General features: G+C 53.5%; 1 pseudogene; it reads right to left on the bottom strand.

Annotated features, from left to right (window-relative positions):
* Positions 1-9,498: 9,498 nt before the first annotated feature.
* On the bottom strand, positions 9,499-10,582 carry LOC123840899 (histo-blood group ABO system transferase 2-like; annotated as a pseudogene).
* Positions 10,583-16,593: the final 6,011 nt, after the last annotated feature.

The following is a 16,593-nucleotide window of genomic DNA, read 5'->3' on the forward strand; positions in this document are numbered from 1 at the left end:
CTTGTGGAAGAGCCTGTTGGCCTTGGATCTCCATCCCTGACCCACTGTGCTCCCAGTCCTGGGAAAATGCTTTGTACTCCCTTGAGGTCCTTCTGAGCAGAGGACAGACTGGGGGCTTGGGGGGCTGAGGACCTGGGTACACAGAACATGGCAGAGCACTGACCACTGGTCTGGGCACCAAGGTCAAGACCCTCCTTGTTGCAGCCTCAGGGTCCCCATTTGGAAGAGGTTCCAGAATCACTGCTCTGGTCGGGCTGAGGAGGCCTTAGGTAGGAACAGAGCACCAGGACAGGAGAGGGAAACAGGGACAAGGGAGGCTTCTGAGGTTTCTCCCATCGCCCAGGAGCCTACAGATCCTGCTCCTGTGAGAGACACAGAGACAGAGACAGGGACATAGAAGGAGATAGAGAATGAACGCAGGACAGAGGGAACCAGAAGAAGTCACAGACTTTCCTCCATCAGCTTGGAAATGACATCCCAGCATTTTGCCCCATTATCTTCCTGAGAGGCCATCCACCCTGGAGGGGAGGGGATTCCATAGGGATCTGTGACCAGGATTCGGGGATGCTGGGAGCCACTGTGGGGACTGCTCAGCACATGGGCACAGATGAGTCCCTGGGACCTGAGCCTAACCCTAATAGAAGCCCCTGGAAGTCTGTGTTGTGAGAGGACAAGGTCAGAATCAGTTCATTACAACCTTCCCACGGGGGCTGGGACACAGGCAGGAGGGGGGTGGCCTCGCCCAGACCCCAGAGCAGACCCGGGCCCCTCTGAGCTGTGCTCCATGTCCCGCCCAGCCCCTGGCTCATCCTTGCAATCCCAAGTGTGCACCAGCCTCCTGTGATAGCAGGTACGGAACATGTGTAGAGGTCCTACCCCTGATGGCGTCCCTAGAAGTAGAAGCCAGAATACCCCAATGGGCAGATGGGCAGACTGGGGAGGCCCTGAGAGCCACGGGGTCTGTCCTGGGTCACAGCCCTGGGCACGCGCAGGAGCCCGGTCTGAACCCAGCTCTGTGTCCTCACAGCGAGGACACCTGATGCACCCAGGCCTCCCGGGGGCTGTGGGTGGGCTGTGTGGGTGGCACTGTATGGATGGGGCATGGGGGGAGGGTGAGCATTGAGCGGCTGGGGGAGGGGGCCCTCGGGGGTGGGGGTCTTGTGTGAGGAGGAAGTTGGGTAAGGGGACCCCAGGCAGTGGTGACCTCACTTCCCTGACAACAGAGCTCAACAGAATTTGGAACCCCGGTAACCAGGCACCCACATTCCAGAGACAGCCCCCTGCCCAACTCATTTCTTTGGAGACCCTCCAACAAAAAGCATGTTCGGGTGCTGCTTCCCCAAATCTGGACGCTGCAGGCTGAAGAAAGAGCGCCCTGCAAACGCTGTCCCCCGCTGGGAATGTCGAATCAGGGCTCCCCACCGCCTCTGGCCATTTGGCCGGAAGGACAGAAAGGTGACACCAGGAGGCCCAGAGCCTGCCACCCAGCCCCACACGCTCTGATCTGACCTGTGCAGCCCCAGGCCCCCCTCCGTGTGTGTGTGTCTGTGCGTGTCTGTGTGTGAGTGTGCGTGCGTGTGTGTCTGTGGGTGTGCGTCCGTGTGTGTGTGTAAAGAGGGGTCATGAGGGGTGGGGCCACCCTGAGCAGGAGCGGGCTGATGAGGGGTCAGATTCCCAGTGGGCAGGTCATGTTCAAGGTCAAGGCTGGCTGTGTGGGATGGGGTACGCGGGCGCTGCCCCTTCTACCCAGGGTTTATCCTGATAGCCCTGCAGGGATGGGTCACTGCATCCCGGGTGCAGGGCTGTGCACTCACAGGTCTGTGTCTGATCTGGGAGCAGCAGGGAGACTGGGCAGGAGGACAGTGAGGATGGCCGGGCAGGGCTGTGATGCCTCCAGCCGGCTACCCGTCCCTGTCTTTGCAGAAGGCCACGGATGACCTCCCGAGGCGGCTGGCGGACATGCCCTCCTCCCTGACGGAGGGGTTGACCCCACAGGCATCCCCAAAAACAAGTGCTGGGGATTGCCGGGCAAGACCTCCAACACCACCCAGACCACTGTCCCAGGTGGTTGGTCACCGGACAGTGGTCCAGGAGCCGGAGCCCACGGAGACCGAGCCCGAGGGTGAGAAGGCTGGGGCTGGGTGTTTGTGGTGTGTGGGGATGGGTCGGTGCTGGCCCCACAGGGACGAGCCCCCAGAGGCTGGTGTGGGGCCTGGAGCAAAGACTGGGCGCAGAGCATCCAGCGGGTGGACTGCAGTCGGGGAGACACCCCAGGGAGGGCTCCTTCCTGGCTGCGGCTTCTCTGGGAGGCCCTGGGCTGGGTTCTGTCTCCGCAAAGGCCCACGGAGAGCAGGCACGGGGTGAGCTTTTCTCCTCTCACAGCTGCTCCACCACCTCAGGAGCTAGAGCCGGCTCCAACTCCATCGGCAGCTCTGAAGGGAGGGGTGGTGCCTGCAGCGACTTCAGGAGGAGACCAGGAGCCGGCAGGTGACCCGGCACCCACCCACGGACAGCCTGACGTGGACCAGGAAGAACTGGCACCTGCCCCTGACCCAGCTCCTGCTACTGTTCCTGCACCTGACCCAGCTCCTGCCCTGGATCCTGCACCTGCCACTGCTCCAACCCAGCTCCTGATCCTCCTCCTACCCCTTCCCCTGCCCCTGCCAGAGCCACTGCCTCTTCCCCTGCCTGAGCTCCGGTTCCTGCTCCTTCTCCTGCTCCTCTCCCTGCCCCTGCCAGACTCCGCTGCCCCTTCCCCTGACCCTTCCTGGGCTCCTGTTCTTGTCCCTGACCCTGCTCCTGCTCATAACCCTACCCCTGCCAGACCTGCTGCCCCTTCCCCTGCCCCTGCCTGAGCTCCTGTTCCTGCTCCTTTTCCTGCTCCTGCTTCTGCCCCTTCCCCTGCAAGACCTGCTGCCCCTGCCCCTGCCTGAGCTCCTGTTCCTGCTCCTGTTCCTGCTCCTGCTTCTGCCCCTTTCCCTGCCAGACCCGCTGCGCCTTCCCCTGCCCCTTCCTGGGCTCCTGTTCCTGCTCCTTCTCCTGCTGCTGCCCCTGCCCCTGCGCCTGCCGGAGCTCCTGTTCCTGCTCCTTACCCAGTTCCTGCCCTGGATCCTGCATCTGCCACTACTGCTGACCCCGTCCCTCCCCTTGCCCCTGCCCCTGGCCCTGCTCTTACACCTGTCCCTGCTCTTACACCTGTCCCTGCCCCAGCCCCTGGCCCTGCTCTTACACCTGGCCCTGCCCCTAGCCCTGCTCTTACACCTGGCCCTGCCCCTGCCCCTGGCCCTGCTCTTACACCTGGCCCTGCCCCAGGCCCTGCCCCTATCCCAACCCCTGCCCCTACTCCTGCTCCCGCAGGGCTCCCAGAGCCACATCCAGAGCCCACAGCCCTGCGGGGAGAGCTCCTTGTACAATTACCCTTAGTTCCATCGCCGGACCCCGACGCCCCGCCAGATTGTTTCATCCCTTCCCCCTATGTTCTCTCTCTGGTACATATTAACTGTTATTTGATCTTTTCATGTTCTGTATACTGTTTATTATTTGTTTTAAATAAAATTACTTGTTTTCAATTGAACACGTCATGAGCATTAAGTACATTCCCAACGCTGTGCCACCACACCCCAGAACATTGCTGCAGAGTATCTCATGCCCCAAAGGAGTCCCCGAACCAGAAGCTCCCCCTGCCCATTTCTCCCCCAGCCCAGACCCTGAAAACCCCTAAGCTGCTTTCTCTCCCTGTTCCTTTCCCTGTTTTGGATGTTTCTGTAAGTGGAATCACGCAATAGGTGCCTTTGTGTCTGCCCACCTATTTTCAAAGGGGACTTGTTTTCGTCTGTGTTTATTTGTCATAAAATTTCCCTTATTCGATATTAAAATGCCTGATGGATTACAGATCAGATGTAATCAGAGAGGCCGCTTTAGGAATTATGGGCCGAGACCCCTGTTCCTGCTGGGACACCACAGCCTAACCCCAGACAGGACAGGGCTGGCTCCTGTGGCCCACACAGAAACCAGGGAAATGCAGAAAGCTGGAAGACACACCACAAAGGGCAAAAGCATTGCTCACAACCCAAGGCCAGAGAAAGGTTTCCTATGCCTCTTGTCCAAACAACACACCAAGTCACTGGGTTCCACAAGGACAGACACCAAACGCATGCAAGCCCAAGGGGGGAGGACAGGCACGTGCAGAGTCAGAGATGAGGGAGCTCCCGGGGAAGGACTCTGGCAAAGGAAACCCTATGGAAGCAGCACTGGTCACCCTCAGACTGGCAGGTGTCTGGTCTGGGGAGAACATGAGGAAGCGGAGATCCCCTGCAGGTACCCTGGAGAGAAGGGTGACAGGCACCCCTGTCTGGGAGAACAGTGAGCAGCACCCATCCCAGGCCACAGGAGCACCTGGCATGCTTGGCCTCTGACCAACCCCTGGAAACTCTGGCTCGGTTTTTCACAGATGTGTTTTCAGGAGTGTTTATCACAGCAGTGGTGGAGAGAGCAGGGAATGGAACAACGCTAATGCCCAAGGAGATGGATGGGATCCACAGTCCCAGTCCTCATGATAGAATGTCCTGTAGCCACTGTCACATTGTCATTCGGGGCACAGGATCCGGGAAGCCCCTCCTGAGACCCCTCCTGCCACCCTGTTCCTGGGAACATTCAGAATTGGAGGAGGAGGAGGTGGAGAGGATCCAGGATGACAGAGGGCCAAGGAGAAGGAAGGTCAGCACTGGGAGGACCTGAGCCACCATCCAGGGCCGGGGCTGTGGTGCCCTCGGACCTCACCCCAAATAAGGGCTCCTGATGGATGGACCCAACTTCTGTGGTTTCCCTCCCTCCCTCCCTCCCTCTCTCTCCCTCCCTTTCTCCCATCCTCCCTCCCTCTCACTCCCTCCCTCCTTCCCCCCTTCCTCCCTCATTCAGCAGAGGACCGGGGGTCCCTGCTGTGTACTGAGCAATGGGACTTCATCAGTGAGCACCCCGCAACCCACATGGTCACGTCCACTGTGGGAGGTGACAGGGGTCAGTCCTCACGGCTAGGAGTGCTATGAGCACCAAGAATCTGCTCCTGAAAACAGAGGCCAATTGCACAAAGAATGGAGAGACCCATGCTTAGCACATCCTCTAGAAAAATCTAGTCCTGAAAAGTAAGTATATCCTAGACTTCATGCAATGTGAGTTCTAATGGCAGGTACACACTGATTCCTAGAACCAAGAGAATAAATCATCCAGTGTTGACTGCGGGGTTGTGACACAACTTTTCTGACCAAATGACAGCATTTCAGCCAACATCTCCAGGGCCTCTGAGTTTTCCCAAGGGTCTCTGTGATCCTTTGATCCTTCCATCGACCTCCTTGGGAAGCTCTGTCCTGTCCTCTCCTTGTCTCCTGCCTCTTCTGGGACCCTTCTGTGGCTTCCCACTCCCCCCCGCCAGGGCCGCCCTCACCAGGATTCTCCATGCCCCTTGGCTGGGCGCCCACATCCCACACTGGCCCCATGAGCCCAGTGCCTTGTGCAAGGCTTGTGTGCTCCCTCTGGGGTCACTTGGCATCTCCCTTGCAGCGTCCTGCATCTTCCTGTGCTGCGTCTCCTCTGAGCAGTCTGTGAGGCCGGCCTGTGTCCATGTCACAGGCATGGAAGCGCAAGTCCAGAAGGTCCAGATGACCTGCTCTCAGTCCCAGCATATGGAGCCTGGGCCGAGAGTGGTTCCTGAGCAGAGGAGGACTTGGGCTCACAGAACCTGAGAGAGGATGTGGCACAGTGAGCCCAGAGGAAGAGAGTGAGCAATGTGGGGCCTGGTGCTCAGACCTGCTGGGAGACCATGTTACACTGGCTCTGTCCCCAGGGCTGGAGGCTGTCAGGGTATCCACCCTCCCAGGCTGCAGGCTGGCAGTGGCTGGCAGGAAAGGAGGGACCTGGTGCAGGACAGAGCCCTCAGGCAGAGAGGAGGGGGCAGGCGCTCCCCCAGCAGCTGGAGGAAATCGGGGTAGCCACCCTCCCACGCTACAGGCTGGCAGTGGCTGGCAGGGGAGGAGGTGCACCTGGTGCAGGAGAGAGCCTTCAGGCAGAGATGAGGGGGCAGGTGCTCCCCCAGCAACTGGAGGAACTCAGGGTAGCCACCCTCCCAGGCTGCAGGCTGGCAGTGGCTGGCAGGAGAGGAGGCACCTAGTGCAGGAGAGAGCCCTCTGCAGAGAGGAGGGGACAGGTGCTCCCCCAGCAGCTGGAGGTACTCGGAGCATCCACCCTCCCAGGCTGCAGGCTGGCAGCGGCTGGCAGGAGAGGAGGCACCTGGTGCAGGAGAGAGCCCTCAGGCAGAGAGGAGGGGGCAGGTGCTCCCCCAGCAGCAGGTGCACTGGGTCGGGCTGAGGGCGCATCAGTGGAGAGCAGTGCCTGCAGCTGGGGTATCCACACAAACCCGCTCCTGAGGCTCAGCACAAGCTTGTCTGGATGGCCTTTGCCCCCAAATACAAAGTCTGATCCAGGGCCCCCCCCAACAAGCCCAGACTCCCAATCCTTTGTACTCAGCTCAAGTGACAAGAAATGGCCAATAGTTTAGGTGGTGTTGGCTGCACAGGGACATTTGTTTTTCTGGCCCATGCTGTAACATTGCTGGCATTTTAAAGATCTCAGGGCTTTGATTCAAAAACGGTAGGATGCTGGGGACCCCTGTCAGCTTTCTGGAGACCTGACTCTGGGCCTTGCAGCCCTCCCATCCCACCAGCGCTGCTCAGAATCCCTCCAGGCCACAGACCCACAGTCTTGGGTCCTCAGGTGGCCGAGAAGATGCGCCTTCAAAAAGCGATCCAGGCGGGGCAGCAGGACACAGTGCGGATTCCAGCAAATCCCCCTCCCAGAAAGTGAGGGTACCACTGGACAAACTGTCTGAAAACAGCCAGGTCAGGGTTCCAGGATGACACCATAAGCATAGGAGTAACTGAGGGGCATCTGAAGGTAAGGGAGGGACAGCGAGACTCTCCGGTGTTTTGGGGTTTTTTTTGTTTTTTTGGTAAGATTTTATTTATTTATTTGACAGAGACAGCGAGAGAGGGAACACAAGCAGGGGGAGTGGGAAAGGGAGAAGCAGGCTTCCTGCCGAGCGGGGAGCCCTATGTGGGGCTCGATCCCAGGACCCCGGGATCATGACCTGAGCCGAAGGCAGTCGCTTAACCGACTGAGCCACCCAGGTGCCCCGAGAATCTCCACTGTTTTTGCCTAGGAGCAGCTCCCAACCCCCTAAACCCTCAGTGTGATGGCTCTACTGGGGGATGGGGGGACCATGCCTGGAGGACCCATGGCTCCACTGTCAGAGGTCACGACTTAATCAGTGCACAGGTGGGGAAACCCGACCACACCACAAAGAATTTCTGGGAAGAGTAGCCATCTCAGTGGTAGCTGACCTGGAAGGTCAACCTTCCAGCTGCCTGAGGTGGGATCGAGCCACAGACCAGCACACTAGCCAGAAATGGAGGAAGGAGAACCAGTTCCTCATTTCATAGTTTCTACGTTACCCGGTTGTTCCTATGGTTAGTATACTTTGCATTCTGGGAAATCTCTGCCTCTCTAAGGTCTTAAAAATGTTCTCCTCATGTTCTCTGCTGGAGACGTTCTTGCAAAATCTCTGGTTTATAGGTAAAAATCATCCAGAACTGACTTTGGTTGGCACAGCCATGCTGGGAAAAGTATGGAGCTTCCCCAGAATACTAAAAATAGAACTCCTGTATGATCCCACTACCAGCAGACCCTTGCAGGAAATGAAGTCAGTTTCTCGAAGTAAGATCTACACTCTCGCACCCAATCTCCCTGAGGAGGGGTGGCCATCCTTAGCAACAGGGCACCCGTGGGAAGTCGTAGGCAACCCTCCCCTTCAGGCAGGTGCCTCCCTGGACAAGGGGCCACCCCAGGGCTGGGAGTTCTCCACAGCAGGACCTTCAATATCCTGGATACTAGGAGGAGACAGAGTACAGCACCAGGCCAGTGAGGGTCAGGACACACTACCCCAAATATGGCACCTTGGCAAATTAAATAGAGAAGCTGAAAGAACTTTTTTATAGAGCAGAAGCAGGAAGGTCCCTCTGACCCCCAGCCATCAGCCCTTCTTCCCTGAAGCAGGTCAGAATACTCCCATGTGGAACTTTCTCTCCCCGGACGACAAGGAAGACATGCTTATCACCAGGGTCAAGGAACTTAGGGCCACGAAGCTATACGAACACACCTGGTTAAACTAACCTTTATCTTCCTAGTTAGTTCTTTACCATTTACCAGCCCTGGTCCAAACCCCTGTGTCTGTCAATTCTTCACACATTTATTGCTTCTTTTTTTTTTTTTTAAAGATTTTATTTATTTATTTGACAGAGAAAGACACAGCGAGAGAGGGAACACAAACGGGGAGTGGGAGAGGGAGAAGCAGACTCCCCGCCGAGCAGGGAGCCCGATGCGGGACTCGATCCAGGGACTCCAGGATCATGACCTGAGCCAAAGGCAGTCGCTTAACCAACTGAGCCACCCAGGCGCCCCATTTATTGCTTCTTTATCTAAAAGGTAGAAGCGTCTGCTCCAATCACCTCTGCTGGTCTCCATGGTCTTCTGAGGCTCCCACCAAAATAAATCAATACACTTTGCTTGCTTTTCGCCTGTTCATTTGTCTTTCTCAATTTCCAGACTCAGCCAGGGACCTTAAGAGGGTTGAGGAAAGGTTTCCTCTCTTGCAGCCCTGTGGGGCAGGGGGTGGGGAGTCAGGAAAACCCATCCCATCTTCCTGGCCTTGGTTAAAACCGACATCTGCTGGGAAGCAGCACAGCACTGTGCACGGCTGGGGGAGCCAGGGAAAGGCACGTGGAACAGGTAGGAGCTACCTGACCCCCAGCCGGGGCACTTGTCCCCAGCGACAAGTCCAGGGTGTGATTATGAATATTATAATGGAAGCATCCTGAACATCAGACCTTCCCCACGCCAGGCATCATTATTACTGCTCGTTGTAGTTGCTACTGTTGGCTTAATGGCTTTTCTGAACTAACTTTGTCAAGTCTGTGTTCCTTGTTGTGTGTGGCCACTGAATCCCTGTGCTGTTAACTCAGTGGTCAGCCAGTGGCTGGGCAGAGAGGTCACCCCTGTTTCCAAGCTATGGGCTACAGATTGGAGGTCCCCACAACCTCCTCCTCAAGTTCAAATAATCTGCTCGAGTGGCTCATGGAACTCAGAGAAACATGTTACTTACTAGATGACCAGTTCATTAAAAGGACAGAACTCAGAGCCAGGCAGCTGGAATCGATGAGCAGGGCAAGGTGTGTAGAAGAAGCTCGGAGCTCCCCCGCTCTCTGAGTGAAAGAGGCCTTTAACCACCTCCACTCTGACCTTCGTCTGTATTTCCTAACTGATGACATCCTTCCTTCGGACTCATCTGTTAACTCAAGTGAAAGACCCGGCAGGCAGCATAACGACCCCTCAAGCAATAACCATTGCTGATGTCCTGGTGATTCTTGGGCACAGCCATGAATCTCAGCTTCTTCATGATGGGGGGCCACCCAGCAGCTGTAGGTCCCACAGTTCCTCCAGGGACAGCACCTTGAGGGGCTTGGGGTCCAGCAGGTGCCTGTTCAGGTGGCTCTCATCGTGCCACAATCCCACTGGCCAGGTCGACTCCCATCGCCTGGTGACAGGCCAAGGTCAGCCGGTGAACCTCCACCACCGACCCCCATGTAGTAAAAGTCGCCCTTGTCCATGGGGATGTGTGCCTGGGACTGTGGCCGATGCTCATAGCTGAAGTCCTTGTGGGTTGCCCGGTAGAAACTGGAGTGCAGAGTGCCAAAGAAGGGGGACAGGATCTCCATGCGCACGTGGTCACGGAACTTCATGTCCACCTCTGTGCACACCAGGTAGTCCACCTCACAGAGGAAGTGTGGAGTTATTCTTAGAAAATATATTGTAAGCCCTCAGGAGTGATTGTGGAAGCAGCTGAAAGGTCAACAGCGTTCCTGTTCTCAGACTATTGAACGCAAGGGCCCAGTAGGAGCAGGATCCCATGATCCCCAGGGGCAGGGCACAGGTTAGGAGCTAGGAAAGAATGTCACTGTCAGGCCCCCTTTCTGCACCTGGCATTTGCTAGCACAACTCCCGCTCTTCCCTCACCCCCTGACTGCCTCCCTGCGTGCCTGCCCCTAGGGGAGGGTGCAGGCCTGCTTTACAGCTTCAGGATACTTGCCATCCCTTTGTCCTCCTTTCCCACGCTTTGAGGCATCTGCCCTTGCTTTTCTGATAAAAAATGAAATAAAAGCGATGGGCAGAACCCAGCTGCTGCTGCCCTACTTGCAGAGACAGCCCTCCATGGTCGCTCAGATTGGGGTCTGAGAACTTTATTTCAGCACGTGATGACAGGAAGAGCTGCTTGCAGAAGCGGCGGATCATCACATGTGCTGCATGGACATGTCCTCCCAGCACGGGGCGCCAGGGACCTCGAGGACCACCCTCCGGCCTTCCCGGAGGGGCACACAGGCCCAGCAGCCAGCTGATTGATGAAGACATAGTAGGTGACCCTGTGTCCCACCATGAAGTGCTTCTCCACCATCTGCAGGAACAGCTCCAGGAAGACCATGTATCCACAGGGACAGGGGACAGGGCTGGAGGAGGGTCACTGCCAGAGGCTGGTGGCAGGACCCCAGAGCTCAGGGCCGTGCACATATGCACTTTCATCACGGGGGCAGGCCCTGGGCTGCTTTAAGCAATAGCCACCCTCCTGGCCTGTCCTGAGCGAGTCTGCCAGCGGGGCCTCCTTACCTTCCGCTCCCAGAGATGGGGGCCATCAGGACCCCATCTTACAAAGGGGAGCCCTAGGCTTAGGAGGCTAGAAATCCATGCAGCCCCACAGTCAGCATGCTGGAGCCAGGAACACTCCCCCTGTGCTGAGCTCCCAGGCAAACCCTGCAGGTGCCCTCCCCTGGCTGCCCCCCTGCAGATCCCGCCCCCCACCTGCCATGGGTTGAGCACCTTTGGGAACAGCCCTTGTTTCTATGCCCTACAGAGTGGGTAGAATCAGCAGGGCTGGCTACCTGCCCCACTTTGCTTTGGGTGGGCTGTCACTGGCCCCCAGCAGAGCTGTCTCCACCCCCTATAAGGTCCTCCCTTGAAGGCTACTGGGCCTCTGGCTGACAAAGTCCATCAGTAAACCACTGGTATTCCTAGGAGGGGTCACCCTCGAACTCCCCTAGATCAGGTCCAGCCCATGGGCAGGAAAGGGGAAAGAGGACCCCTGGAAGAAGAGGGGGCTTGCCTTGGCCCCAGCCTTGAATCCAAGAGTGTGAGCTTCTGGGTCCAGGTCTACATCTCCCCAGCCCCAAGAAACTGGGAGTCTTGTCCAACCGCCTCACATGGCTAGTCCCCATTTTAGGGGACTACCTGCTCCCCACTGTGGGGACAGCAGCTCTCCCATTGTCAGCAAGTGTGGTGAGCCCCTCTGAGACTGATTTTTTTTAAGATTTTGAGAGAGACAGCTAGAGAGGGAACACAAGCAGGGGGAGTGGGAGAGGGTGAAGCAGGCTCCCCACTGAGCAGAGAGCCTGACACAGGTCTTGGTCCTAGGACCGTGGGATCACAACCTGAGCCAAAGGCGGACACTTAATGACTGAGCCACCCAGGCGCCCTGAGACTGATTTTTTTACACAGGCACTGAGGCTACTTCCCTGGCCTGCCCCATACCTGGCAGGTTAGTAAATCACTCACACGGGGAAGGCAGGTACTGCATTTAAATAGGGGACAAGCACACACACCCATCAGACACGAGTCAGGTCACCAGGGGGCAAGTAGAGGCCCAGCCAATGGGGGAACATGCCTGACATGATGCAAGGGGAGAGAAGAGTGCTCCTGGCAGAGGGCAGAGCAAACGTAAAGGATTAGAGTCAGGCCTGGGGCACATGTGGGACAACCACACACCTGGGTGTCCCCCAGAGGTGGGGGCTGGGGTGGGAAGGTGAGGCTGGAGAGGACGGCCAGGTGGGGAGCAGATTGCAGAGAGGCTCAAAGGTTATGTTCTGAAACCATGAAACTGGTTACCGGAGGAGAATAGGATCCATTCAGTAGAGGACAGGGAGACTCTAACCCTAACCCCTAACACCTACCCCAACCCTACCCCCAACCCCTAACCCTAACCCTAACCCATAACCCTAAGTCCGTTTCTGAGCAATCCATCCCCAGAGGCCTGACTCCCAAACCTCAGGCATTGAGGACACCTGAGCAATACCAGAGGACTCAGCCTGCCACCAAGAAGGAAACTGTGCCATTTGGAACTCCGGAAAGCATTCAGAGCAGGAGAACCCTGCATGCCCACCTGAGCCAACCCCCAGTTTCAGCTGCCCCCTGGAGATAAACCCTGAGCCTGACACTCACCCTGACCCACGTCCTCAACTCAGCCCCCCAGGACACTCAACACAGCACCAGCAGGTTGGGCCTGCCATGCCCCTAGGCCATAACCCTAACCCTAGGTTGGCTTCTGAGGGGTCTGTCCCCAGAGGCCTGGCTCCAAAACCCCAGGAATTAAGGACCCCTGAGCAATACCAGAGGACTCAGCCTGCCACCCAGAAGGAAACCGTGCCATTTGGAACTCAGAAAGGATGCAGAGCTGGAGAACTCTGAATGCCCACCTGAGCCAATCCCAGTGAACCCCCACATTCAGCGGCCCCCTGGACACAAACCCTGAGTTTGACACTCATCTGAACCCATCCCCTCAACTCACCTCTCCTGGAAGTTTGACACAATGCAGATAAATCGGCCCTTCCATGCACCTGGGACTTAAACCTAACTAGGTTTGGTTCTGAGCAGACCACTTCCAGAACCTGCCTCTAATCCCCATTGATTAAAGACACCTGAGCAATACCAGAGGCCTCAGCTGCAACACAGAAGGAATCCAAGGCATTTGCAAATCTGAAAGGATTTAGAGCAGGAGAAATCTGAATTTAAACCTGAGCCGATCCCAGCCTCCCCACACTTTCAGCGACCCCTGGACCACAAGCCCTGAGCTTCACACTCGCCCGAATCCACGCCCTCAACTCAGTCCTCTGGGAAGCTCACCACAATGCCCGCATATTGACCTTCCATGCTCCTAGATCATAACCCTAACCCTAGCTTGGGTTCTGAGAGTACCACCCCCACAGGCCAGGCTCTAAAGTCCCAGGGATATGGGACACCAGAGCGGTACCAGACAGCTCATTGGAACATAGAATGAAATGGTGCCATTTGGAACTCCAGAAAGGATTTAAAGCAGGAGAAATATGAATGCATGCAAACTTGGGCTAATCCCAGCAAACCCACACTTTCAGCAAACCCCTGAACACATTACTCTGAATGTATATGTGCTTAACGCTCCAATCATAAGACACATGGTATCAGATTGGGGAAAAAAAAAAAAAAAAACCAAGACCCAGCAATATGCTGTATGCAAGAGACTCATTTTAGACTCAAAGACACCTCTAGATTGAAAGTGAAGTTGTGGAGAACATCAAAAGAAAGCTGGGGTGGCAATCCTTATATCAGACAAATTAGATTTTAAACCTAAGACTGTAATAAGAGATGAAGAGGGAGACTATATCGTAATAAAAGTGTCTATCCAACAAGAAGATCTAATGATTGTAAATATTTATGCCCCTAACTTGGAAGCAGCTAATTATATAAACCATTTAATAATAAAACAATAACAACATATGAATAATAACAACCTTGATAATAAAACAATAATAATAAGGGACTTTAACACCCCACTCACAGCAATGGACAGATCATCTAAGCAGAAGATCAATAAGGAAACAAGGGCTTTGAATGACACACCGGACCAAATGGACTTCACTTCAAGATATTCAGAGCATTCCATCCTAAAGCAACAGAATACACATTCTTCTCAAGTGCACATGGAAATTTCTCCAGAATAGATCACATAAATCCAGTCATAAATCAGGTCTCAACTAGTACCAAAATATTGGGATTATTCCATGCATATTCTCAGACCACAATGCTTTAAAATTTGAACTCAATCACAAGAGAAAATTTGGAAGGAACTCAAATACATAGAGGTTAAAGAGCATCCTACTAAAGAATGAATGGGTCACCAGGAAATTAAAGACAATTTTTAAAAAATTCATGGAAGCAAATGAAAATGAAAACACAACAGTTCAGAACCTTTGGGATACAGCAAAGGTGGTCCTAAGAAAAAAATAGATAGCAATATAGCAAGAAACAAAAAACATCTCAAATACACAACCTAACCTTACACCTAAAGGAGCTGGAGAAAGAACAGCAAATAAAGCTCAAATCTGGCAGAAGAAGAGAAATAATAAAGATTAGAGCAGAAATGAATGAAATAGAAACTAGGGGAACAGTAGAACAGATCAACAAAACTAGGCACAGATTCTTTGAAAGAATTAATAAGATCTATAGACCCCTAGCCAGACTTATCAGAAAGAAAAGAGAAAGGACCCAAATAAATAAAATCATGAATGAAAGAGGAGAGATCACAACCAACACCGAAGAAATACAAACCATTATAAGAACATATTATGAGCAACTATATGCCAACAAATTAGGCAATCTGGAGGAAATGGAGGCACTCCTACAGATGTATAAACTACCAAAACTGAAACAGGGAGAAGTAGAAAACCTGAACAGACCCATAACCAGCAAAGACATTGAAGCAGTAATCAAGAATCTCTCGATAAACAAGAGTCTAGGACCAGAGGGCTTCCCAGGGGAATTTTACCAAACATTTCAAGAAGAATTAATACCTATTCTTCTGAAGCTGTTTCAAAAAATAGAAACAAAAAGAAAACTTCCAAATTCGTTCTATGAGGCCAGCATTACCTTGATCCCCAAACCAGACAAAGACCCCACCAAACAGGAGATTTACAGACCAATATCCCTGATGTACATGGATGCGAAAATTCTTACCAAGATACGAGCCAATAGGATCCAACAATACATTAAAAGGAATATTCACCACGACCAAGTGGAATGTATTCCTAGGATGCAAGGGTGGTTCGACATCGGCAAATCAATCAATGTGATACATCACATTAGTAAAAGAAAGGACAAGAACCATATGATCCTCTCAATTGATCCAGAAAAAGCATTTGACAAAATACAGCTCCCTTTCTTAATTAAAACTCTCCACAGTGTAGGGATAGAGGGAACATAACTCAATATCATAAAAACCATATATGAAAAGCCCACAGTGAATATCATTCTCAATGGGGAAAAACTGAGAGCTTTTCCCTTAAGGTCAGGAACATGACAGGGATGCCACTATCACCATTGCTGTTCAACATAGTACTAGAAGTCCTAGTCTCAGCAATCAGACAACAAAAAGAAATAAAAGGCATCAGCAAAGAAGAAGTCAAATTATCACTCTTCACAGATGATATGATACTCTATATGGAAAACCCAACAGACTGCACCTGAAAATTCCTAGAACTCATACAGGAATTTAGCAATGTGGCAGGATATAAAATCAATACACAGAAATCAGTTGCATTTCTATACACTAACAATGAGACAGAAGAAAGAGAAATTAAGGAATCGGTCCCATTTATAATTGCACCAAAAACCGTAAGATACCTAGGAATAAACCTAACAAAAGAGGTAAACAATCTGTGCCATGAAAACTATAGAACACTTACGAAGGAAACTGAGGGAGGCACAAAGAAATGGAAAAATGTTCCATGCTCACTGGAAGAACAAGTATTGTTAAAATGTCTATACTACCCAGAGCAATCTACACACTCAGTGCAATCCCTATCAAAATACCATCAACTTTTTTCACAGAGCTGGAACAAATAATCCTAAAATTTGTATGTAACCAGAAAAGACCTCGAATGACCAGAGAAAAGCTGAGAAAGAAAACCAAAGCTGGTGGCATCACAATTCTGGACTTCAAGCTCTATTACAAACCTGTCATCATCAAGACAGTATGGTACTGGCACAAAAACAGACACATAGATCAATGGAACGGAATAGAAAACCAGAATAATAATAATAAAATAATAGAACCTTCCAAATTCCTGGGCCCTAACCCTAACCCTAGTCATGGCTCTGGCACTACCCAGGCCCAAAGCCTAGGTCAGAAAAACAGAGGATTGAGGACACCTGTCCAACAACAGAAGACTCAGCCAGCAACCCATAAGGAAGTCATGCCATTTGGAAGACTGGAATGGAGCTAGTACAAGAGTATCCTGAATGAAAACCTAAGCCAACCCACCCATCCACTCACAGCACCTTCACACAATCCCTAACCCTACCCTAACCCCTAACCACTAACCCTGACCCCTAACCCTGACCGTGACCCGGACCCTGACCCTAACTCCTAGCCCTAAGCCTGTTGCCCCAGCCCAAGACATTCAGCCTGCACTCAAGGCTCAGCCATGCTTGATCTGGCCCTCTGTTCTCCCTGTACCTCCATCTGCCATATTAGGTGAGGACAAACTGTGTCCTCACACATCCCCACCCTCCCGTCTCACCCACCTCTGGTCTTGCTCTACCCAAAGCACCAGGGAAGCCCACCGTCCTTGCAGTCAGGGGACCAAAGACTGTAAGCTGCTCCCAGCCATCCAGCCCTCTGGGGTCCCCCCA

Source organism: Mirounga angustirostris, unplaced genomic scaffold (genome assembly GCF_029215605.1).
Source record: "Mirounga angustirostris isolate CCGP_5_RB_7025 unplaced genomic scaffold, mMirAng1.0.hap1 SCAF_14, whole genome shotgun sequence".
Taxonomy (NCBI): domain Eukaryota; kingdom Metazoa; phylum Chordata; class Mammalia; order Carnivora; family Phocidae; genus Mirounga; species Mirounga angustirostris.